Source organism: Macaca nemestrina, chromosome 18 (genome assembly GCF_043159975.1).
Source record: "Macaca nemestrina isolate mMacNem1 chromosome 18, mMacNem.hap1, whole genome shotgun sequence".
In the NCBI taxonomy this organism is placed as follows: Eukaryota; Metazoa; Chordata; class Mammalia; order Primates; family Cercopithecidae; genus Macaca; species Macaca nemestrina.
The window spans coordinates 14,435,971-14,462,932 of record NC_092142.1 but is presented as its reverse complement, the minus strand read 5'-3'; the positions used below and the strand labels follow the sequence as shown (position 1 = coordinate 14,462,932).

Genomic DNA, 26,962 nt, shown 5'->3' with positions numbered 1-26,962 from the left:
AATAGTGCAGCTCTAGAAGAAGAAAGTATTTATACCAATTATAAATGCATTGCCCACTAACCAGCAATCCCACTTCTAGGAATGTATCCAACAGATAATGCCTGCAGACATACAAAACACGTGCACAAGGTTATTCAGCGCAGTGTCACCTGTGAGTCTCGGACTGGAAACAACTCAAATACTGATCACTGGAGGCTAAACAGCCAAACAACGCATATTTTACAATTGTTTAGAAAAACCTTTTCTGGGCCAGGTGCAGTGGCTCTTGCCTGTAATCCCAGCACTTTGGGAGGCCGACGTAGGTGGCTAACCTGAGATCAGGAGTTCGAGACCAGCCTGGCTAACATGGAGAAATGCCATCTCTACTAAAAATACAAAAATTAGCCAGGCCTGGTGGCATGTGCACCTGTAGTCCCAGCTACAGGTGGGAGGCTGAGGCAGGAGAATCGCTTGAACCTGAGAGTTGGAGGTTACAGTGAGGTAAGATGGTGCCACTGCACTCCAATCTGGGCGACAGAGCGAGACTCTGTCTCAAAAGAAGAAAATAAAAGAAAAACAGTGTAAAAAAAATGTTTCCTATATACTAATTTGAAGATATGTCAAGATAATATTAACTTTTAAAAAAAAGGAGAATATTCACAGTCTGTATATTTTATATAAAAACAGTATATATAGTATATTAGTATTTGCTTGTATCTGTATCTATAAAAAAAAGACGTCTATAAGAAACAAATGAAAGGTTATTTATGGAGGGAATTAAGACAATTGGAATTTAGATTTCTCAAAATATGCCTTGTATCATTTTAATTTTTGAACCATATGAACATTTTATCTACACAAAAAGAATTTCTAAATGTTAAGAGCACCTCGCAAAAAGAAGTGAAAAAGAACTACCTATAAACCAGAGTCTAAATTTTCTCTGAAATTGGTGTCAAGCAATTTTAGTGTGGCCATCACCATAAATTATAAGACAAGGTGCTTTTCTTTCCTCCAGTTGAGCCAAAGTATATGATTATAATAATCTATTTTTAAAAACTGGGGTGAGGAATTAGAAGAGAGAACAGAAAGAGGTGAGAAGAGAAGGAGCTCTACTCTAATGGTTCTCAAAGTATGGTCCTTGGACCAGCAGAATCATCATCACCGGATAATTTGTTAACAATGTAAATTCTATGGGCCCAGCCCAGACCTACTGAATCAGAGACTCTGGAGGCGGCGGCTAGCAATCCTTTCAATACACACTCAAGTTTGACAGACACAGATCTGGTCCCATGATTTTTACATATTCATGTGCATTGCCCAGGAAGGGATCTTTTAAAATGCAAATTCTGGGCCAGTTGGTCTGGAGCTGAGCTCAGAGTCCACATTTCAAACAAGGTCCAGGATGCTGCTGATGTGCTGATGGTGTGGGGACCACATTTTAAGACGTAAAGCCCAGGTCCATCTGGGGAAGAAGGTACGCAAAGGGTCTTCACGTGATTGAGTTTGCTGTGAAACCTGCACTCAACATTAGACAGAAAAAGTCCTTACACAGGTTTCCTAGCTAAGGTATACCATGGAACTAGCTTCCCATAAAAACTGTGTACTTCACACAGAGTAAGTACGTTTTCAAATATATTTCTTAAACAACAATAACAACTATGATTCAATGAGATCCAATTTAAGGATGTCCCATTTGAGAAAACTTTCATTTATAAGTGGGTCTTCCAGAATGGAAACAAACAAAAAAAACCATATTCATACAACTGCCAGGTTATATTATCTGATTAACTTTACCTCAAACACACTAACCATACCATCTGCTCTTCGTGAAAATTCATCAAGCAGTTTGTTTCCTTTTAAACATTTTCAAAAAAAAAAAAAAAAAGGTTCTTATATTTACAAACATTGATTCTCCATTTCTTTTTTTTTTTTTTTTTTTTTTTTGAGACGGAGTCTCGCTCTGTCACCCAGGCTGGAGTGCGGTGGCCGGATCTCAGCTCACTGCAAGCTCCGCCTCCCGGGTTCACGCCATTCTCCTGCCTCAGCCTCCCGAGTAGCTAGGACTATAGGCGCCCGCCACCTCGCCCGGCTAGTTTTTTGTATTTTTTAGTAGAGACGGGGTTTCACCGTGTTAGCCAGGATGGTCTCGATCTCCTGACCTCGTGATCCGCCCGTCTCAGCCTCCCAAAGTGCTGGGATTACAGGCGTGAGCCACCGCGCCCGGCCGATTCTCCATTTCTTTTACATGAAGGGAAAATCTCTACAGGAATCTTCTTAGTAAAGAATTCTAGTTTAAATGGAAGGGTCTAGAAATGCTATGTATCTTCATATTGCAAGTCACCCTTTGAATCAAGTTTTTGGTGTTAAACATTAATCATTGGCCGGGTGCAGTGGCTCACGCTTGTAATCCCAGCACTTTGGGAGGCCGAGGCGGGCGGATCACAAGGTCAGGAGATCGAGACCATGGTGAAACCCTGTCTCTACTAAAAATTGAAAAAATTAGCCGGGCGCAGTGGCGGGCGCCTGTAGTCCCAGCTACTCGGGAGGCTGAGGCAGGAGAATGGCGTGAACCCGGGAGGTGCAGCTTGCAGTGAGCCGAGATTGCGCCACTGCACTCCAGCCTGGGCGACAGAGCGAGACTCCGTCTTAAAAAAAAAAAAAAAAAAAACCAAAACATTAATCATCGTTTCATATTCCCTATTCATGTAGTAAAATTATGTAATAATTTTTACATATTCCCTATTTCATTGACTCTAACATGCCATCAATTTCAAGACACATTCCTATTTAATGTCCTAGTAAGAAGTTGCCAACAACATGCTAATTTTAAGATGTCATTCTATCTCACATACGTATCTTAAAAATCAATAAAACACCTTAATTACAAATCAGAGATATGTGCATAGTATTCATTTTCTAGTTAACATTTGTGTCTCTCAAATGTAAAACTTCATAAAGGCATGAACTTTTATCCATTCGACAATCTATCCCCATGACTAGAAAAATGGAACATTTTCAATCAATATTTTTTACATACAGGTGAATATTTTTTAAAGTTCTGATTTTAAAACCCAGTAACGACCTCTTTTACCCTGGAACAAGATACTACTTGCTCAAATTAATATAAATTCATTACTCTCAATTTGGATAAATTTCCATCTCAAAGGTGTTCAATGTCTCTGACGCTAGATAATTTAAAGTATAACCTTCTGTTTTGACAACAGTCAAAACCTACATGTCTGTTTCCATAGCACCTTTCAAACATAACATGCAACCTAATAATAAACATCTTACTTCAAGAAACAACTTATCTATTCAACAAAAAAAAGCCAAATAAACTTTTTTTTAAAGCAAGAGTTAAATATATAATGTTACAATGTAGGGAACACTGTAACATATATAAATTTCATACTTAGGTAACATATAAATGGTCTGAGCTGAACTTTCTTAACTCTATTTGCATTTTCCCCTATGCAGCAAGACTAGCAGAGTTTGAAATGAAAAGACAATTTCTAACAAATCACACCGTGAGGACTACTGGCGTATGTGAGTACAAGCAATTTTAATTTTTACCTTTGAATACATCTACATTTTCCAAATTCGCTAATACAGGTATTAGTAAGCAGAAGCAGCTATTTAAAAGGTGATTACACTAGTTTACATTACACTTAGCTAAGACTTATTTCTACACATTATTGCTGTTGCTTCCCAACTCCATTCTAACCTCAATCTGCTACTTGATTCAAGTGTTTAGTTGTCAACATTTCCATTAAACACAGCCAATCTTTCAGACAGAGGGACACAGGTACTAACCTGGCCTCCCATCTGAGATTCTAGAATAATCAATGACAGCGCCACTAACCAAAAGCATGCTTTTGTACGTCAGACACTTCTGAAAGAAAGAAGAAAAAAGAAACTCTCAGCAAAAACTGTCAGTTAAATTTCCTTTTATAATTCCTACAATAATTTACTAGATAACATTGTTGTTTGGAGTGGTTCTCCAAGGAGCTGGAACTGCCCCCAAGGAACATTTTTAGTTATCAAAGAGACTGGGGGACACCGCTGGCATTTAGGGCTTGGGGGCCTGGATCTAAAAGACTTCACACAACACATAGGTGGGACACATCTGTATAACGAAGATTCACCTGGTACAAGAGTCTTTCAAATGAACGGGCAGATTAAGCCCACTATAAACTGGCATTACTTTATAATATTTAAAAGTTTTTACAAGAAATTGCAGGGAAACGCCAGTAATGGAGAAAGTAGCAAGGGAAGCTTAAAGAGAGTAAGGGAAAACTGTCTAAACATTAGGGATCGTTTCCTCACACCACACACCATTAACATACAATTGTAATATCAGAATACTGAGCATATATAAACAAGTGAGATACTGATATTGAACCCAAAATTTTCAACCTTAATATTTTATTATTACCAATGGTAATTGCTAGGAAGCCAGTATTGTCCCTTCGAGTGTGTGACACAAAAGATATTCTACAATATAATTTAAAAATATGGATCCGTGGAGGGCTTATGCTAATATTTACGTGTGGATTGAGACAGTCCGTTATTTGTCTTGCCATGCTATCTCTAGTTCAATCTAGGTTGTTTTCTCTCTTTAATTCGCAAGAAACAGGTTATTCCAGCCTAGGTGTTTTTACCCCCAACCTCCGTCTGCATCTCTGCTCTTTCGTTGAAGTGGGGGCCTCACTCTGTAGACCAGGCTGGAGTGCAGTGGTGCAATCATAGCTCACTACAGCCTTGAACTCCTGGGCTCAAGAGATCCCCTCACCTCAGCCTCCCCAGCAGCTGAGACTACAGGTGTGCGCCACCACACCACACTCATTTTTTCTTTTTTTTGTACAGACAGAATCTTGCTATACTGCCCAGGCTTGCTCTTGTTTGAAACAGCGCCTCAGAATTTTTTTAACCAATACAAACGTACTCATTAGAAGCTGACACAAGCACCCCAGTATATGCTGTCTTCTAGCATAAGAGTATGCCCTAGATGTGAATGATACATCAACATGTCATATACTGTTCTCTATTTCACCCTTACACTTCAATCAAACCATTATATTGCTTTTCAGTGATGTGGGTAGGGAGGTTACATTGTTTATGAATTTCATTTCAGGGTAGTAAAGTGGGCTTTAGACATGTTTGCTGCAAAGGGGAAGAAGGGACCTTGATTCTGACGAGGTTGAGAACCACTGTTCCCAAGAGTGGAATCGCGTGCTGAAACGAAAATTAAACTTTTAGAGAAGTGTTTCTTTTGCCTAAGGCAAGCCCTGGGCTCCAATACTCCACTTCATTGGGCCTGACATCCCACCACCAGCACACGCCCGCTGCTCTCAGCCCACCTCTGCTTCCCTGCAGAGCCAAACAATGGTTCTTGACCGCTTGGGGATGGGGACCCTTTTAGGAACAAGACAAAAGCCCTGGAAAAACTCTCTCCCGAAAAACCCATACACCAAGCCGCATTCAATTTCAGGGCGCTCCCAGACACCCCCTCTACAGCCCCATCGGGATCCTGGGAGAAAAGGGCTGAGGGGAGTGGGAAGTGGGAGGAGGAAGGGGGCGCCGGGGTCCGGGTCCCCTCCCACCGCCTCTCCGCAGTGTGGCTTTGGCCCGGGCGCTCCACCTCTCTGTGCAGCCCCGGGGTGGAAGCGCGCAACTTAAGTGCTCGGCACACAGCAGAGGCTCAATAAATGCTGCTGCCACTGTCAGCGGGGCCAACCCCGCAGTCGAGAGGGACACTGAGGCGGCCCCGGGGTCGCGCCCGGGCGCGAGGTCCGGTTGAAGGGGGCACCGGCCCGCGGCCCCGGCCGTCCCGCCCCGCGCGAGTCCCAGGGACCGCGCGAACCAAGCGGCGCCGCAGCTGCTGCGGGGACGAACAGGGATGGCCGCCTGGGACGCGGGACGTTCACCGGGCCAGCTCCCCCACCCAGCCCTCGGTCTCGGCCGCTCTCACCCGGCCTCAGCCCCCAACGGCCGCCACCGCCCGCCGCTCACCTCCCCGGCCGCCGCCGCCGCCGCCGCTCCCGCCGCCGCCGCGCGATCTCGCGAGACTTCGCTCCCCTCGGCACTCCCCCTCCCTCCCCGCGGCGCTCGCGGACCCCAGGCTGGAAGCGGCTCGGCGCGCTCTCCAGACGCCGCCCACCCCGCCTCAAGGGTCAAGCCCGGCTGCTCTCGCTACTTGCCCCCGACTCCTTCCCTGCGTGCCCTCCGCCCACTCCCCGTGATGGAGAAGGGTTAAAGCCCAGGTGCAAGGCGGCCGCCTCCGTCTCACCTGGCCGGCCGGTTGCGCGTGCGCATGCGCATATCTGGGGGCTCGGCCCTGAGCCTCTGCAAAGGCTTGGTCGGCGGCGACAAAGGTGACCGCTACCACCCGTCCTGAGTGCTCGCTGCGCGCCAAGCACTTAACAGCCCCCTTCGGTCCTCACACTGCCCCCCATAGTGGGTATTACCAGCCTCCCCATTCTAGAAAGGGGAAAAATGGAGGCCTGGCAAGCAAAGTACAGTAACGGCTGCATGTCACACAGCCAGGAATTGGCTGAGCCAGTGTTGGAATCTGGTGTTGTCTGATGCCCAGCCCAAACCCCATTTCTGCACCTCAGTGACAGCCCCCAGGCCCTGTCCCTCCCGCTCAAGGCTCAAGGCGCTGCCTCTCAGCCCCAGTCTTCATTCTCTCCCAAGATTCACCAAGGTGAGAGGAGGAGCTCCTGGGAAGTCATTTGCTACAATCTGTTTTCAATGGAGCTGGCGACAGTAAAGTGCTTCTCCCTCACTGCACAAACTTCCTAAGGCTTGTGAAGCCCCTGTGCGAGCCCCTGTGCAGGCTCTGAAGACTGGCTATTTTTATTGGGTTCTGTCTCCTCCTTAGACTGGTGGCATTTTGCTGGTAGACAGCATGATGGAATGGCACACAGGACAGAGAATCAGAACGTACATGATGTTAGCACAGAGAAAAGTGTGACTTCTTCCCAGGAGTAAGTCTTAATGTAATAATAATTGTTTGTAAAGAGGAGGGGCTAACATTTACTGCGGGCATATCAAGGTCATACCAATCTTCCTGCAATCCTGGAGGTGGAGAAAGTAGCCTGTTTCCATTGTGAGATAGGATTTGAACCTGGGTCTGAGTCCGGAGCCCAGCACTACCTTGTAGGAAGGTCGTGTTCTGCAAGCAAGCGAGCATGAGCTAGCTCATTTGGGCCAGCTGCTGTAAAATCAGGAGCCCTGGAGGTTCTAGGTAGCCTTCCACCTGCAACAGGGTCTGCATGGGCTTACCCAGCCCACCTGATAATCACGTCATTGCCAGCAAGTGCTGGCCTGCCCTGCTCCAAACCTGTCCACTCTCCGCGGCAACAATTGCTTTGTACAGGCCAGAGCATATGGGTGCCCTTGCATATTTCAACCTCACTCGACTCACTAGATGGAGGAAGTGGGTGAAGAAGGAAAATCACACCTGATGGGCAGCTACAAAGTGGTGAGCCCTGCTCCAGGTGCTATTTATTGATTTATTTAGTCTTCCCAACAACCCTGTGTTAGGGTTCTCCAGAGAAACACAACTACTAGCTTATAGATACAGATGTAGGCTGGGCACAGTTCTCATTCTTGTAATCCCGGCACCTTAGGAGGTCCAGTCAGGAGGATCGCTTGAGCCCAGGCGATTGAGACCAGCCTAGGTAACATAGTGAGACCCCATCTCTACAAAAAATAAAAAGAATTGATCGGGTATGGTGGCACATGCCTGGAGTTCCAGCTACTCTGGAGGCTGATGTGAGAGGATCTCTTGTGCCCAGGAATTCGAGGCTGCAGTGAGCTCTGACTGTGCCACTGCCCTCCAGTCTGGGCAACAGAGTGAGACCCTGTCTCTAAAAAAGAAAAAAAATATTGATTTATAAGAGGGGATGTATTATGGAAGTTGAGAAGTCCTACGATGTGCCATCTGCAAATTGGAAAGCCAGGGAAACTGGTGACATAGCTCAGTCGCAGTCTCGGCCTGAGAACCAGGGAACCTGATGGTGTAACTCTCAATTCGAGGCAGCAGGCCTGAGAACTTGGGAGCCACTGGCACAAGTCCTAGAGTCCAAAGCTAGAGAACCTGGGCTGGGCACAGTGGCTCACACCTGTAATCCCAGCACTTTGGGAGGCTGAGGCAGGTGGATCACCTGAGGTCAGGAGTTCTAGACCAGCCTGGCCAATATGGTGAAACCCCCGTCTCTACTACAAATACAAAAATTAGCAGGGCGTGGTGACAGGTGCCTGTAATCCCAGCTACTCAGGAGGCTGAGGCAGGAGAATTCCTTGAACCTGGGAAGAGGAGGTTGCAGTGAGCTGAGATTGCACCATTGAACTCCAGACTGGGCGTCGAGTGAGACTCAGTCTGGAAAAAAAAAAAAAAAAAAAAAGGGCTGGAGAATCTGGAGTTCTGATGTCGAGGGACTGGAGAAGATAGTGTCCTGGCTCCGGAAGAAAAATAGAGAATTTGTCTTTCTTCTACCTTTTTGTTCTATCCAGGCCCTCAACTGATGGTGATGAGGGCAGATCTTCCTTACTCAGTCACTGATTCAAACACCAGTCTCTTCTGGAAACATACACACAGACACACCCAGAAATAATGCTCTACCAGCCATCTGGGTATCCTTTAATCCAGCCAAACGGATGCCTAAAATCAACCATCACAAATCCCCTGTGGAAGTTGTGGTTGTCCCCATTTTACAGATGAGGAAACCAAGAACCTAAGAGGTGAGAGGACATGTCCAACAACGCACACAACACACGACAATACGCACAACAACACTGGACACACAGTTGTAAGTGGTTCCTTCCACCCCAGATCAGCCTGTTTCCAGATGCACAAACTTTGGCTTTCATGACCAACAAGGCTATTCCCTACCCCAAAAGCCTGTATCTTTATGAAACAGAAAATCCCCAAATCCCCTGAGGTCAGGACTCCAGTGTAAGATGCTGTTATGTTCTCCTCTGGGTGGCCAGTGCCTCAGTGTTCTCATCTAAAATAAGGACATGAGTAGGGAAAACTAACTAACTTGATATATGTGAAGCATATGGAAAAGTGCCCTACAAGATTAAGCACTCAGTAAATCATAGCTATTATTACCGTGGGTGGATTCTCTGTGATATTTCATCCTTTCTTCATTGCCCAATAGAAACAGCAATTCAAGTAGGAGGATGGGCTCAGATATAGATATAAAATTAGTTTTTAGGCCAGATGTGGCAGCTCATGCCTGTAATCCCAGCGCTTTGGGAGGCTGAGGTGAAAGGATCACCTGGGGACAGGAGTTTGAGACCAGCCTGGCCAACATGTTGAAACCCCGTCTCTACTAAAAATACAAAAATTAGCCAGCCACGGTGGTGGACGCCTGTAGTCCCAGCTACTTGGGAGGCTGAGGCATGAGAATCGCTTGAACCCAAGAGGTGGAGGTTACAGTGAGCCGAGATTACACCACTGCACTCCAGCCTGGGTGATGGAGCAAGACTCTGTCTCAAAAATAATAAAAATAAAATTAGTTTTAAAATTATATTTCTGAACGAAATAAATAATTCTGAGAACAATAAATATTTTCGAAATGGACAGAATTACTCCAGTGCTTCCCCCTAATCATGAAAGGATACCAGCTCTCCTAAAGCAATCTCTTCCCAGTTTGCTGGGGGAGGGGCAGTCTGCTTTATAAAGGACTCTACTTATATGGTAAAAGCCACCCAAATATTTTTAAAGTATGACTTGGAAGTCACTTCATAGGCAAAAACAAAAGCAAAGAAAAAATGGAGCTGAAACTTATTAAGAGAATTTTGGTGTGGTTAAGAGTTAACACCAGGCTGGGCACCATGGCTCATGCCTATAATCCCAGCACTTTGGGAGGCTGAGGTGTGCAAATCACTTGAGGTCAGGAGTTCGAGACCAGCCTGGCCAACATGGTGAAACTCTGTCTCTACTAAACTTACAAAACTTAGCCAGTTGTGATGGTGCACGCCTGTAACCCCAACTTCTCTGGAGGCTGAGGCATGAGAATCACCTGAACCTGGGAGGCAGAGGTTAGCAATGAGCAGAGATCACACTACTGCACTCCAGCCTGGGCAGCAGAGCAAGACTGTCTCAAAAAAAAAAAAAAAAAAAGAAAGAAAGAAAAGAGAAAGAAAAAAAGGGGTTAACACCAAAGTGACATCATGATTATTTGAGGGAACGTTTTATAGGAACTGAAGTTGCCACTACCCTCAGGCCTTGCTGTGCCAAATTCAGGTTTCTTTCCTGACACAAGATGTGCCATACTTTCCTATCAATGAGAATGGCTCCCTGTGGAAGTGACCCTCACGGGGAAGGGGCAGGCATAACAAGACCACGGGGCTTCTGGTCAGGCATGGTGGCTCACTCCTGTAATCCCAGCACTTTGGGAGGCTGAGGAGAGAGGATCGAATGAGGACAGGAGTTTGAGACCAGCCTGGCCAACATAATGATACCCAGTCTCTACAAAAAATTAAACATTAAAAAATTAGCTAAGCATGGTGGTTTGTGCCTGTAGTCCTAGCAACTGGTGAGGCCAAGGTGGGAGGGAGAGGGAGTTGGAGGTTGCAGGATGCTATGATCGTGCCACTGCACTCCAGCCTGGGCGCAAGAGAGAGACCACATCTCTATAAAAAACAAAAACACAGGCCAGGCGCGGTGGCTCAAGCCTGTAATCCCAGCACTTTGGGAGGCCGAGACAGGCAGATCACGAGGTCAGGAGATCGAAACCATCCTGGCTAACACGGTGAAACCCCGTCTCTATTAAGAAATACAAAAAACTAGCCGGGCGAGGTGGCGGGCGCCTGTAGTCCCAGCTACTCGGGAGGCTGAGGCAGGAGAATGGCGTGAACCCGGGAGGCGGAGCTTGCAGTGAGCTGAGATCCGGCCACTGCACTCCAGCCTGGGCGACAGAGCGAGACTCCGTCTCAAAAAAAAAAAACAAAAAAACAAAAACACAAACAGAGATGATTCTCATATGCACACCCCTAAAGGTTTAAGGTATGGTTTCCATCAAGTCCAACAGAGCTTAAAAATAAGAGATTTTAAAAAATAAAAAATAGGCAAGGCACAGTGGTTCATGCCTGTAATCCCAGCACTTTGGGAGGCTGAGGTGGGCAGATCACAAGGTCAGCAGTTCACGACCAGCCTGACCAACATAGTGAAACCCCTGTCTCTGCTAAAAATATAAAAATTAGCCGGGTGTATTGGCATGCATGTGTAGTCCCAGCTACTCAAGAGGCTGAGGCAGGAGAATCGCTTGAACCCAAGAGGCAGAGGCTGCAGTGAGCCGAGATTACGTGACTGCACTCCAGCCTGGGCAACAGAGTGAGACTCCATCTCAAAAAAATAAATAAATAAAAATAAAAATAAATTAAAAATTTAAAAAAAAGGTATGGTTTCCATAAAAAGCACTATTAAAATGTCTTTTGATCCAAGAGGAATTGTATAAAGTCCTCTAATGGGGTTTGTTTTATGCACATTCATTCAATAAAAAATGTATTAAGCACTTAAGTGCCAGTTAGTATGTTAATAACTATGAGCAAGACAGGTATAGTCCATGCTTTTGTGGCATTTATGGTCTAGAGAAAGAGAGAGATGTTAATTAAATAATTAAACCAATAAAAGTTGAAATATAATGTAGTAAGTAGAATGAAAAAGAAGAGCAAATGGCAAAAAAAAAAATGGCTGGATGGAAGGGTAGGAAATAACTTGCTTGGACTGTGTTCTGAAGGATGCATCAGAGAGAACTAGGCAGGAAGGAGAGGGGAGAGCATTCTAGAGATTAGCAAACAGTAGGTAAGTGCTAAGTGTTGGTGGCTGGGCGAGCAGGGTGGACTAGAGCCTTAAAATACATTAAAAAAATTTTTTAGGGATGGGGTCTTGCTATGTTGCGCACGCTGCAGTGCAGTGGTGTGATTATAGCATGCTACAGCCTTGAACTCCTGGGCTCAAGTGATCCTCCTGCCTCAGCCTCCTGAGTAGCTCGGACAACAGGTGCACCATCACACCTGGCTTTAAGAGGCATCTTCAACATCCTACTGAGTGGGCAAAAGCAGGAAGCATTCCCCTTGAGAACCAGAACAAGACAAGGATGCCCACTCTCACCACTCCTATTCAACATAATACTGGAAGTCCTAGCCGAGCAATCAGGCAAGAGAAAGAAATTAAAAGCATCCAAATAGGAAAAGAGGAAGTCAGACTACCCCTGTTTGTAGATAATATGATGATTTTATACGTAGAAAACCATAGGCTCAGCCCCAAATCTCCTAGATCTGATGAACAACTCTAGCACAGTTTCTGGATACAAAATCAATGTAGAAAAATTCGTAGCATTTCCATACACCAATAGCATCCAAACTGAGTGCCAAATCAAAAATGCAATCACATTTGCAATAGCCACACAAAGAGTAAAATACCTAGGAATAGAGCTACCCAGGGAGGGAAAAGAACTCTGCCGAAAGAAATCAGAGATGACACAAACAAATGGAAAAACATTCCACGCTCGTGGACAGGAAGAATCAAAATTGTTAAAATGGCCATACTACCCAAAGCAACCTACAGAATCAATGCTATTCCTATCAAATTACCAATGACATTCTGCACATACTTAGAAAAAAACTATTCTAAAATTCATATGGAACCAAAAAAGAACCCAAATAGCCAAAGCAATCCTAAGCAAAAAGTACAAAGCCAGAGGCATCACATTACTGACTTCAAACCATACTACAAGGCCACAGTAACCAAAACAGCATGGTTCTGGTACAAAGATAGACACATATACCAATGGAATAGAATAGAGCTCCCAGAAATAAAGCTGCACATCTACAACCATCTGATCTCTGACAAAGTTGACCAAAACAAGCAATGGGGAAAGGATTCCTTTTTCAATAAATGGTGCCGTGACAACTGGCTAGCCATATGCAGAAGACTGAAACTGGACCCCTTCCTTACACCATGTACAAAAATAAACTCAAGATGGATTAAAGACTTAAATGTAAAACCTAAAACTATAAAAACTTTTGAAGAAAACCTAGGAAATACCATTCTAGACATAGGCCCCAGCAAAGATTTTATGATGAAGATGCCAAAAATAATTGCAATAAAAATCAACAAATGGGACCTAATTAAACTAAAGAACTTCTGCACAGCAAAAGAAACTATCAACAGACTAAACAGACAAACCACACAATGGGAGAAAATATTTGCAAACTAAGCATCTTACAAAGGTCTAATTCAAAATCTATAAGGAACTTAAATTAACAACCAAAAACAACCCCATTAAAAAGTGGGCAATGGACATGAACAGACACTTTTCAAAAGAAGACATATACACAGCCAACAAGCATATGAAAAAATGCTCAACATCACTAATCATCAGAAAAATGCAAATCAAAACCACAGTGAGATACCATCTCACTCCGGTCAGAACGGCTGTTATTAAAAAGTCAAAAAATAACAGATGCTGATGAGGCTGTGGAGAAAAGGGAATGTTTATTCACTGTTGGTGAGAATATAAATTAGTTCAGCCACTGTGGAAAGCACTTTGGCAATTTCTCAATAAACTTAAAACAGAACTACCATTGGACCCAGCAATCCCATTATTAGGTATGTATCCAAAAGAATATAAAACATTCTGCCATAAAAACACATGCATGTGTATGTTCATCGCAGCACTATTTACAATAGCAAAGACATAGAATCAAACTAAATGCACATCAACAGTATACTGGATAAAGAAAATGTGGTACATATACACCATGGAATACTATGCAGCCATGAAAAAGAACAAGATCATGTCCTTTGCAGGATGGACATCTCAATACAGATAGGCTACAGATAAGACAGCTGTTTGCTGCATCCTGCCCATCCTTGACCTAGCACTGGGTGCAGTAAAGGTGGTAGGACTGAGTTCAGATTGACCAACAGGAACCTTGGATGGAGCTGGAGGCCATTATCCTAAGTGAACTCGTGCAGGAACAGAAAACCAAACACCACATGTTCTAACTTATAAGTGGGAGCTAAACATTGAGCAGACGTAGACACAAAGAAGGGAACAACAGACACTTGGGTTTATTTGAGGGTTGAGTTGGGGAGGAGAGTGAGGATCAAAAAACTACCTATTGGATACCATGCTGATTATCTGGGTGATGACATAATATGTACACCAAACCCTGTCGACATGCAATTTATAGAACCAATCTGCACATGTGCCCCTAAAACTATAATTTAAAAAGCAATAGGTTATGTGATTTGGGCATAATATGTAATAATACATGTGATTTTAAAACATAATAAGACATCTTGAGACACATGTGCACCCTGAGTACATGGAGGCAGTGGAGAGAAAGAAACCAAACCAGAACAGAAGGGTGTTGTGAGCAACGTGGTCAGATACTCATCGTTCCTGTTGGTCAATCTGAGCTCAATCCTGTCACCTCTGCCGCACCCAGTGCTGGGTCAAAGATGGGCAGGATGTAGCAGACAGCGTCATTATCTGTAACCTATCTGTCTTTGAGGAAATCTCACATTGTAAATCTGGGCACCCCAGAGAAGATTTTGAGATGCAGATCTCCTGCCTTCCTTGCAACGAACACAAGCCATATGATGTCGGCTCTGTCACCCGGAGGCACCCCATGAGAATGTTGAAGTGTTAGTGGCAGAAGCAGCCAGCTTTGGGGATAGTGGTTCCAGGGTCAAGCTCCCAGTGGCATAGTGGGCCCCGTGCTGACGGCAGCGGCAGCTACAGTGAGGGCAGGCTCCTGGCACTGATGCTTCATGGCGCAGGAGCAGGGTGGAGGTTAGTTCATCCGGCCAGGCCTGCAGTGTGGTTTGGGGCATTTTTCCTAGAAGCTTAGCCTCAAGTTCTTTTCTCTGGCCCTCCCAGTGATTCTGTGGGATACCTAACATCCTCTCTTGCATTCCCCATTCTACTTAAACCAGCTCGCGTTTTCATCCAAGGACGTCGACCCCTTACAAGCCAAAACCCATCAGAGCCTGTGAGACTTGGACAGAGGCTCACTGGGGATAGTGGGGAGGCAAACTTTCTCTGCTGTAAGGGAGAACCCAGGAAGCCAGCCCACTCCCCCTGCTTACCTGGAACCTCCGTTGCCACCAATGGCTTTCCCCGCAGCTGTGATGGGAATGAACCCTAAGATAGGGTGTGCATGGCAGAGACACCAAAAGATCCTGGAGGCTGGGTGGGTGGCTCACACCTGTAATCCCAGTACTTTGGAAGGCTAAGGCACGGGGATCGCTTGAAGCCTGGAGTTCAAGGCCAGCCTAGGCAACGTAGCGAGACCCTCATCTCTACAAAAAATAAAAATATAAAAATTAGCCAGGAGTGGTGGCATGTGCCTATAGCCTCAGCTACTCAGGAGGCCGAGGCAGGAGGATCGCTTGAGTCTGGAAGGTTGAGGCTGCACTGAGCTGTGATTGTGCCACTGCACTCCAGCCTGGGTGACAGAGCAAGACCCTATCTCAAGAAACAAAACAAAACAAAACAGAATCTGGGTCCTTGATGACATCACCAAGCTGCTGGACTGACCCCAGACCCACAGAGCCCTGGCCACTCTCTTCCCTGAGCTAATGTATGTGGTCAAACTAACTCTAGTTGGCTTCTCTGTTCTTTGAAGCCCAAATATTTACACTGGTACAGGAAGGAAGGGAGCAATTTCTGGGGAATAAGCATGCATCCTTCCTGGCTATGTCAGGAACCACCTTAAATTCTGTGCAATTTTAAAATCTATTCCCTCCCACCTTACCAATCCTACTCAGGCAAGTCCTACCTGGTTCCAAACACTTCATTCCAGAAAACACATCCTTCCTTGGCCCTCCCCCTCCATTGACTCTTTCTTTGATGAGTGTAAAGTGGTTCCTTTACTTGCCTAGCTTGCACATCTGGTAAGTGGTAGAGATGAGGGTCTGGAGGCAGTACAGATTCCAGGCTTTTAACCACTAGGTTGAGTGCCATGCACTATCCAGCTTTGTTACATTAAAAAAAAAAAAAAAGTATGACCTTGAGCCAGACTGAAAAAAAAAAAGAGCTCAAATCCAGCTCCGTATTTGCTATCTGGCCTTGAACAAGCTTCTTAAGTCTCACTGTGAAATGAAGTCAGTGATGCCAGCTTCATAGAACCTGGTAGTTATCTGTGCTGTTCACCAATGACTTCAGGCTCCCTAGCTTCTGGGCACATGCAGGGCTGTACTTCCTGTTCCACTTGGGTGAGATTATCTGAGTAGCTCTGGCCTAGGAGTGTGAATGGAGGGAGTAGGTATCTCTTCTGGGCCAGAACTCTGTCTCTCTGGCAGGGCAAATAGCAATGCCCAGGATGGCAGTGGCTCTGTTGAGAAGAGCCCTCAGCCAACCCATCATGGGCACATAATGAGCAAAACACGAACTTTGGTTTGATGGCTGTCATAGCATGCGTTCGCCTATCCCGCCTGATATATCTAGGTTGGTCACTTGCTCACTGAGTCCCTTGGACATGTTTCTGCTGTGGTTCCAAACGCCACCTGGATAAGAGAAAAAGCTCAGGCAGCAGTCCTAAAGATTCTGGTTCAACACACCTTGGATGAGGCCCAGATCTCTGCAGATTTCTGGAGCGCCCCAGTGATTCTGTTGCACTGCCCAGCCTGAGACCCCTGTATTACCATGGACCACTCGTGATGGTACAATAGGATGCGGTCCCTACCCTTGAGGGCCACATAGATTGGAGAAGACTGGTGCCGAGAGAGAAAAATGACAATTCAGATGGGGTAAGAGACCTGAAACCTGCAAAATGAAGTGAGAATGTATGAGGGCTTTATGAACTATAAAGCTTGACCTGTAATAAAAACAGATGTGATTCCTGGCAAATCCATTCATCAACTGTGTGACCCAAGACCGGGTGTATAGGTTCTCAGCCTACCATATATATCATAAAATTATGTGTCTCAGCCGGGCATAGTGGCTCACACCTGTGATCCCAGCACTTTGGGAGGCCGAGGCGGGCAGATCACTTAAGGTCAGAAGTTCGAGACCAGTCTGGCCAACATGGTGAAACCCCATCTCTACCAAAAGTACAAAAGTTAGCCAGGCGTGATGGCAGGTGCCTGTAGTCCCACCTACTCTGGAAGCTGAGGCCTGAGAACTGCTTGAACCCAAGAGGCAGAGATTGCATTGAGCTGAGATTGTGCCAATGCACTTCAGCCTGGGTGACAGAGCGAGACACCATCTCTAAATAAATAAATAAATAAATAAATAAGTGTCTCTCTGTTTTCCAGATATGAATATTGAAGCTGAGAAGGGTTCTGAAATGTAGCCTATGATCATACAGTGAGCACATTGGTGAACTGGAATTCAGACCCAGGTTCTTCTATATTTAAAGTCTGAGGCCCTACTGGTTCGCACAAGGCCCCTGCTTGTCTCTCCAGCTTTAGCTCTTGTCTTCCCCTTCACCGTGAACCCTATCTTCTATCCAACTCCAAGCTTCTCTTTCTAGGCACATGCTGTGCCATTTCCTCTGTGTTTTGGCTCACGCCTGTCTTTCTGTCATGCATGATTTTCCCCCATTCTCACAACCTTGCCTCCAAACACTGGAACACTCAGGGTTTGCAGGCGTAATCCTTGAACACTCAGTTTGATGTGCTGTGACCATCTACCACAGTGTGGCCCTGCAAATGGCCTTGCATCTGCCAACTGGATGCCTCGGTTGTTAGATTGCATCTGTGTGGAGGGCAGAGCTTGTCGTCCTGTCCTTGGGTCATCTGACTAGCATCCTAACACTTATACTAAAATATCAGCCATGACCACCTGAATACTTAGCTCAGCAAAACCAAAGCCTACAGCTTACAAGGCAGACCCTTCCAGGTAGCGGGCAGAGGGGGCAGGGAGAGGTTGATTAACGGATTAGCAAAATTACAGCTAGATGGGAGCAGTAAGTTCTAGCCTCTGTAGTACTGTATGCTGACTATAATTAACATACTTTATTGTATATTTTCAAAAAGCTAGAAGAGAGGATTTTGAATATTTACAACACAAAGAAATAATAAATGTTTGAGGTGCCCGATATGCTAATACCCTGATTAGATCGTTACACTGATTCGAGCATTGTCTGTCTGTATCAAAATGTCTGTATCCCATAAATATGTACAATTATTATGTGGCAAATAAAAATAACAGGAAAAAATATTACGTCAATAATGAGTTATACAAAGGATTAAATATGTATTAGTTTAGGCCAGGTGTGGTGGCTCATGCCTGTAATTCTAGCACTTTGGGAGGCCAAGGCAGATCATTTGAGGCCAGGAGTTCAAGACCAGCCTGGCCAACATGGCAAAACCCTGTCTGTACTAAAAATAGAAAAAATTAGCTGGGCGTGGTGGCAGGCACCTGTAATCCCAACTACTCGGGAGGTTGAGACACGAAAATCTCTTGAATCCAGGAGGCAGAGGTTGCAGTGAGCTGAGATCTCACCATTGCACTCCAGCCTGGGAGGCAGAGTGAGACAAAAAATAAAAATAAAAATTAAAAATAAATAAATACGTATTAGTTTAAAGAAAGGCCCTTTCACTAAGACCACACAGAAGAATATTTAAGAAGGCAAGTTGAGAGTTCTGATCCAGTCTTTGCCACTTTGTAGTTCTGCAGCTACAAGCACCATATTTCATTCCTCTGGACCTCTTTCCCAGATGTGAAATGACACATCTGAGACAGTACCTACCTCACACAGTCATTGTGAGAATTCAATGAGATTAATGTGTACCACAAACTCGGCACATTGCCTGGCTCATAAGGAAGAGTTGGACAAAATTCCAGCTGCCTTCGTTATTTCTATTATTGTTGCCTTCTTTTTTTTTATTATTACAACTACGTAGCATGCCCCTGTAGCTACCGTTATTCCTATGATTACTCACCACATCCCCCCTCTCTTCCCGCCAACCCTGAGTGACTTTTGCTAAAGATTCCTTCCGAGAATGGATAGTGTTCTTGGAATTCACGAAATGAGTTCTTCATTGTTTTGTGATGGTTCAGTGCCCCAGTGGTGATTTTGCACTCCTGGCACCCCCAACGAGCTGCCCAGTTGGCTCCCCAGGAAGTTGGTGCCTGCCAAGCCCATTCCATCCAGGCTTCCTGGATATGGCTAAGAAAATACGAGTTCTCCATCCGTAGGCTCTCCCTCCCACTGACTTGACATCTCCCCGCTCTGGGGTATTCTGGGTTTATTCCTGGTCAGCTCAGGTCACTGTGAAGGTGGCCCCCACCCCTGGCTCTGGGAATGGCAGGATCCCAAACAGGACCATGGCCCTCTGGAATTGTTGATAACACTAAAAGGAATAATACCTGGAACACGCTTATTTTCTTTCCTCCCAGGAGGAGCTCAGAGTTGGACTTTTTAGTTTTGAATAACAAGTGCTCCATTTGCCATCAGAGTGAGCCAATCTCGCCTTTCCTTACTTATTTTTCACATATCCAGAGTGTGGTAGGCGAAATTTGGGTTTTCAGCGAGGCATTCCTTGGGGTTTCATAGTGAACAACTCTGAACTGTTATGAAAGGACGGAAAAACAGAAAATTCCTCCACACCCAAAGTATTACAAGAACAGGGAACTTAAGGAAAAAAACAAGTCCCAGACAACAAAATAAAGGGAAATGTAAACTTGGCTTTTTGGATTGAAAAGATTCTGATGATCTAGCCATGAATGGTTTCCACTAGGATCTGCTTGGAGGTGAAAATTCACAGGGTCTGTGAAAAGGAAAATAAAGATGGGAAGTCAGAAGGAAAGAAAAGGGAACAACATGTGTGTTGGAAGATGAAGGGGACAGAAATCAATGAGAAGGTTAAAAGATAAGAGGTAAGGTGCCCCCAGGAATAAAGATTGTCGCCAAAGTAAGAGGGCCATTGGGTGACAGTATTTTCCAGAAGACTGGAGCAGAAAACAGGCACGCACACAATTTTTTTTTTTCTTTTCCGGAACTATGTTGACACACAACTGCTCAAATAAATTTGCATTCCCATCTCAACTGACTCATTTTTTGGCTGGAACAATGAGCTCACATTCCAGAGCCCGAGCCGACCCTCTTGCACCCCCACTGCCGATAAAGTATAAAATGTGTAATTAGTGCTTTTTGCAGTAGGACGGACCGTGATGTCAGCTGGGCTGTCTTTCCTGTAGCCTCTGTCTGCAATATCTAGCATTTAGTGTTGCATTCTTATGTCAACCACTTCCACAAGAGGAAAGATGAGAGGAAGGGTGAGAGGGGAGCATATTTTTACAACTTACCAGGATTTAAGCATCAGTCTTTCAATTAAAAAACAAAGTTACAAATAGGGAAAAGATGGATGTTAGACTGAGTACTGTGAGGATGAATTGAAATCAGTAGTATTGGTATGAACCAAAGGTTTCTTAATATGTAGAGATAGGTATAGGTGGATAGATGCGTGAATGGATAGATAGATAGATAGATAGATAGATAGATAGATAGATAGATAGATAAACAGATAGATAGAGATATCCATGCATGCATGGATTGGTATACATAATATATTCTCAAGCTCTGAACACTGAGAGACCCCAGCAGCAAAGATTTTCCAGTAGCAGTGAGCACACCTACCACTCAGATCTTGGTTTCTAAATACCATTCTCCAAAAAAAGAGAGACCAGGGCTCCTTGGAGAAGTGATTACTTCCAGAACTGGAGCAGAGAAAATACAAAATGCCCCTAGAATATCCTGCGGTTCCAGAAAATAGGGAATTGCTCAAAAAATAATGGGGGCTTATTGGAAGGATATAGAGCTCCTCATGGCCAGAGCTGGAACAATTTGAGCAACAAACTAATGGTGATATTGGATTATATGTCATAGAATAAATACCCATGAGTGCATAGTAATAAGAAAGGAAGAAAAGGAGTAAGCAAGAAAAGGAGGAAGGAAGGAAGGAAAAGAGGAAGGAGGCAAGGAAGGAAAGGAGGAAAGAAGGAACTCTTTCCTTAAGAAGAATTACAATTAATAGGCCAGGCGTGCTGACTCACAGCTGTAATCCCAACACTTTGGGAGGCCGAGGTTGGGGGATTCCTGGAGGTCAGGAGTTCAAGACCAGCCTGGCCAACATGGCAAAACCCTGTCTCTACTAAAAATACAAAAATTACCAGGGCATGGTGGTGTGCACCTGTAATCCCAGCTTCTTGGGAAGCTGAAGCATGACCGTCACTTGAACCCAGGAAGCGGAGGTTACAGTGAGCCGAGATTGCACCACTGCACTCTAGCCTGGGTGACAGAGTGAGACTCTGTCTCAAAAACAAAACAAACAAAACAATTAATAAACGTGGAAGCAATGAGGGAAATAAAAAAAATCACCATTAGAACACCACAGTAGAAATTGCTGCAGGTAAGATCCATGAATGGATGCTAAAGTTTAAGTGAGCAAACGTTTGGGGAGAAACAAGATAGTCTTGAAGTATCTCCCCTGAGAGATTAATTAATGACAAAAAGAAAAATGGTAACTTTATAGCGAGGAAACCCAACGGACACCACATTAATCAAGTGCTTGAAGTTAACATCCCTAGTAATAAGTCACGTTGATATATTGATATGATAGATATGATTCAAAGAGAAGGGCACTTCGCCTCTATGATTCTTCCCCCAAACCCATAACCCCTGTCTAATCATGAGAAAACATCAGACAAACCCAAGTGGAGGGACATCCTACAAAACGCCCCTCCAGTATTTTTCAAAAGTGTCAGAGTCATAAAAGACAAGGAAAAGGCTGAAGAATTGTCAGAGGCTGGAAAAGACTAAGGAGAACTGATGGCTAAATGCAATGTGGGACCCTGGACAGAAACAGGTCATTACAGGGAAAACTTAGTGAAAGCTGAATACAGTCTATAGATAAGTTAATAATAATAATATTGTACCCATGTTAACTTCTTCTTCTTCTCTCCCTTCTCCTCCTCCTCCTCCTTCTCCCCCTCCCCCTTCTTAATCTTCTTCTTCTTCTTTCTTTTTCTTTTTTTTTTTTTGAGATGGAGTTTCACTCTTGTTGTCCAGGCTGGAGTGCAGCAGCGCAATCTCGGCTCACTGCAACCTCCACCTCCCGGGTTCCAGTGCCTCAGCCTCCTGAGTAGCTGGGATTACAGGCGCCCGCCACCAAGCCCGGGTAATTTTTGTATTTTTAGTAGAGACAGGGTTTCACCATGTTGGCCAGGCTGGTCTTGAACTCCTGACCTCATGGTCCGCCCACCTTGGCCTCCCAAAGTGCTGGGATTACAGGTGTGAGCCACTGTGCCTGGCCTAATTTTTTTTTAAAATATTTTTTGTAGAGTCAAGGTCTCACTGTGTTGCTTAGGCTACATCAATGTTTATTGCAGTGCTATTCACAATAGCCAAGATATGGATTCCACCTAATTGTCTAACAAATGAATGGATAAAGAAAATGTAAATGTGTATATAGACATGATATAAATGGATATTATATATATCCATTTATACACACACATACACACACACACACACACACACACACAGGGCTGGGCACAGTGGTTTGTGTCCATTATTTCAATGCTTTGGGAGGTCAAGCTGGGAGGATCACTTGAGGCCAGGAGTTTGAGACCAGTCTGGGCAATGTAGTGAGACCCCATCGCTAAAAAAGAAAAATGTATATCTACAATGGAACAACATTGTATGTCAGTCAGCCATAAACAAGAATGAAATCCTGGCATTTGCAGCAACATGGATGGAACTGGAAGTCATTATGTTAAATGAAATAAGTAAGGCACAGAAAGACAAATATCGTATGTTCTTACTCACGTGTGAAAGCTAAAAAAGTGCTGTCAAGGAGGCAGAGGGTAGAATGGTGGTTTTCCAAAGTGTTGGAGTGGGGATGCAGAGAGCTTGGTTAATGGGTACAAGCATAGATAGAAAGAATAAATCTGAGTGTTTGATAGTACAGCAGGATAACTGTGGTTAACAACAATTTATTGTATATTTCTTTTTTTTTTTCTTTTTTTTTTTTTTTGAGACAGAGTTTTACTCTTGTTGCCCAGGTTGTAGTGCAATGGTGCAATCTCAGCTCACTGCAACCTCCGCCTCCCGGGTTCAAGTGATTCCCCTGCCTCATACTCCCAAATAGCTGGGATTACAGGCATGAGCCACCGTTCCCGGCTAATTTTTTGTATTTTTAGTAGAGACGGAGTTTCAACATGTTGGTCAGGTTGGTCTCGAACTCCTGACCTCAAGTGATTCGCTCGCCTCGGCCTCCCAAAGTGCTGGGATTACAGGCGTGAGCCACCTGCCCGGCCTGTATATTTCAAAAGAGCTAGAAGAGAAGATTTGAAATGTTCCCAGAACAGATAAATGATACATGTTCAAGGTAATGAATCCTTAAATACCCTGATGTGATCATTACACATTCTATACATCAAAAGGTCACATGTACCCCATACATATGTACGATTATTATGTATCAATAAAAATTTTTTAAAAGAAGAGTAGAATCCTTAATCCTTGTCTACACCACCACTGCCACCATGACTCCCCCTCCTTCATTTCATGTAATCCTCCCAACAATCCTACCAGGTAAAGAACAAAGGAAGCATCAGCATCCCCCATGCAAAACCCTCTCTAAATGGTCATAACAAAACAAAGTATGACCATGTTGTATTTTAAGGTTGTGTAAGGGTGTGTGGCGCGCTTCACCTCGATGGGGAAATGCATTTCTCTGCTGATCTTTTCCCCTTGCAAAATTTGATGTGAGAGGAAGAGACCAGATTGGAAGGCCTGGGTCTTAGCAGAGCACATTCACGAGAGGGAAGACGTATAAAGGGAAGTCCAGGGCAGAGTTCAAAACCAGGGAGTTGAAAAGAAATGAATCGTTCTGATCAGAAAAAAAGGTGGAGAAGAATATTTGGGAGGCAAGGTAAAAGAAGATTGGAAAGGAAGGATGTTTGGGGGATTCTGAAGAAAGATACCCAATACTCATAAGTGTGCGTTGGAAACTCCTTCCAGAGCCCCTGAACCTTGTAAAGTCTGCCACATAGGTAGGTCTGGTGTGTCTGTGAATAAGTGTGTTCTGTATGAGTGTATTTGTGTGTGTGTCTGTGTCTGTGTATGAGTGTGTGTCTATATGAGTGTGTTTGTATATCTATGTGTCTGTATGTGTGTGTATGAGTGCATATACGTGTGTCTGTATGTCTGTGTGTGTGTATAAGTGTACTGTCTGTGTGTCTCTATGTCCATGGGTGTGTATTTGTATGAGAGTATCTATGACTTTGTGTCTGTATGTGTGTATGTGTGTGTTTGTATGAATGCTTCTGTGTTTGTATGTCCATGGGTATGTATGAGTGCGTCTGTCTGTCTGTGTCTGTGTATTTGTATGAGTGTGTCTGTGTGTTCGTATGCCTATAGGTATGTATGAATGCATCTGTGTGTCTGTGAATGTTTGTGTGTGCATGTGTCTGTACATCTATGGTGTGTGTCTATATGAGTGTGTCCATGTGTGTCTGTATGTCTGTAGGTACCTGTCTGTATGACTGTGTCTGTGTGTGTCTTTGTGTGTCTGCGTCTGTGTCTGTGAATGTTTCTGTCTCTGAGTCTATGTGTACCGTTGTGTCTGTCTCTGCTTTGGTGTGTCTTTATCTCTGTGTGCCTCTGTTTGTGAGTTTGTGTGTGTCCAGGTGTGTTTGTGTGTGTCTTTGTCTTTGTGTGTGTGTTGGAAATCACAGCACAGGACGGAATTCCCGTGATGGTAAACACAAATAAATCGCCATAAGAATCAAAGGGAGAACAATAAGTCAGACAACACAGGAGGAAGTCGAGCCCTAGGTGACAGTGAGAATGTAAGGTGCCAGGAATTCGATGACATCTTTGCAAGGGAATTTCCCTGGGTCTGGAATGCGGGTGAGGATGGCGAGTCGAGACAGTATTATCGAGACTTCCAAGACCAGGGAGACCCACCCCCATTCTGCACCTGGAGTATGCTGTGTTATTTCCATTTTGTAGCTGAGAAAACTGAGTCTGAAAACTAGTTCTTTTATTGGACTGAAGAGAAGGGCCCGACTGCTGAGCCAGCAGCAGCCTCTGGCTGGACTGACCCTTGAGTGAAAACACTGAATCACAGTGAGAAAGTCATTCCCCTTTCTGTTTGCTTTCAACCCTTTTAAATTTCTTTTTTCTTTTCTTTTTTTTTTTTTGAGATGGAGTCTCGCTCTGTCGCCCAGGCTGGAGTGCAGTGGCGCGATCTCGGCTCACTGCAACCTCCGCCTCCTGGGTTTACGCCATTCTCCTGCCTCAGCCTCCTGAGTAGCTGGGACTACAGGCGCCTGCCACCATGGCCAGCTAATTTTTTGTATTTTTTAGTAGAGACGGGGTTTCACTGTGTTAGCCAGGATGGTCTCGATCTCCTGACCTCGTGATCCGCCCGCCTCGGCCTCCCAAAGTGCTGGGATTACAGGCGTGAGCCACCGTGCCCGGCCAATCCTTTTAAATTTAATTTTTAGAGATGGAGGTCTTGCTATGCTGCTTAAGCTGGACTCAAAGTCCTGGGCTCAAGAGATCCTCCTGCCTCAGCCTGTGGAGTAGCTAGGATTACAGGCGTGCGTCAAGGGAGATGGGAGAATTGCCGAAGCCTGGAAAGTCAAGGCTGTGGTGAGCTATGATCGCACCACCGCACTCCAGCCCAGGTGACAGAACGAGACTTTGCATCAAAAAAGAAAAAAAATTTCAGACTTTGGTCATGTTAGAGGTAAACTTAGGAGCGTTTTTATTTGTTTGCTTGCTTGCTTTTAATTTCTATTTTACAAAAATTCAAGACTACAGAAAAAGTTGCAAGAACTGTAAAAAAATCTCTTATACACACTTTATCTAGATTCTACCTCTGTTTACATTTTTGCCACATTTGTTCTCTCTGTGTGTGTCTGTCTGTCTGTCTTCCTGGGTATATGCATATCTATAAGTCTATGTATATATACACATGCATACAACATACACACACACTTTTTAAAAAAGCATTTGAGAATCAGTTGCCAATATCATGATCTTTAATTCCTGGCCAGGTGTGGTGGCTCATGCCTGTAATCCCAGCACTTTGGGAGGTTGAGGCGGGTGGATCACCTGAGGTCCAGAGTTTGAGACCAGCCTGGCTAACATGGTGAAACCCCATCTCTACTAAAAACACAAAAATTAGCCGGGCCTGGTGACACATGCCTGTAGTTCCACCTACTCGGGAGGCTGAGGCAGGAGAATCGCTTGAACCAGGGAGGCAGAGCTTACAGTGAGCCGAGATCATGCCATCGCACTCCAGCCTAGCAACAAGAGTGAAACTCCGTCTCAAAAAAAGAAAAAAAATCCTAAATACTCCATCTATCTCCTAAGAACAGGACATTCTCTTCCATAACCACACTGTAGTTACCAAATTCAGCAAATTTAATATTGATACCATGCCATTATCCAATATACAATCCATATTCAAAGTCTGCCAATTGTCTCAATGAAGTCATTTCAGTCATTTTAGTTTTTTCTGATGCAGGATCCAATCCGCAATCATATTGCATTTATATGTCAATTTTCTTCACTCTCATTTAATCTGGAACAGTTCCTCAGTCTTTCATGACATTGACCCAACTCTCTTTTTAACAAAGAGAATCCAAGCCTCAGGCTCAGAGCCTCATACTAGTAACAATATCCAGCTAGAATAAAATCAGTTTTTGTTTTCTGAGTTTTTATGTTTCAATTATCATCTATTTATGGCAAGTGACACTGGCTTCTTATTTAGGGGAGTGATATTTGATTTCTTTAATGTTTTTCATTTAAGAAGTAAGTTAATTTAAAGGAAAACATTAAGGAAGTCATAGAACTGGCATGTAGATTTAGTCCAAGTTTTCTCAACCTTAGCACTTTTGGCACTTGGGGCCAGATAATTCTGTGTTGTGGGGGCTGTCCTAGGAACTGTAGGGTGTTTAGCAGCATCCCTGGCCTCTACCCACTAGAT

General features: G+C 44.4%; 1 protein-coding gene across 9 annotated transcripts in view; it reads right to left on the bottom strand.

Annotated features, from left to right (window-relative positions):
* The window catches only part of MRTFB (myocardin related transcription factor B), a 262,686-nt gene that overhangs the window by 192,627 nt on the left and 43,097 nt on the right, over positions 1-26,962 (bottom strand). For 2 of the 9 annotated variants that reach the window (XM_011717424.2, XM_071084144.1), the window contains exon 1: positions 5,992-6,042. The exons of 1 other annotated variant lie outside the window; for it this stretch is intronic. The gene's annotated coding sequence lies outside the window, so the exon portion shown is untranslated. Of the gene's footprint in view, positions 1-3,792; positions 3,872-5,950; positions 6,043-15,097; positions 15,550-26,962 lie in introns of those variants that run through there. 6 more of the 9 variants (XM_011717422.2, XM_071084143.1, XM_071084136.1 and 3 more) reach the window with 6 other exon arrangements.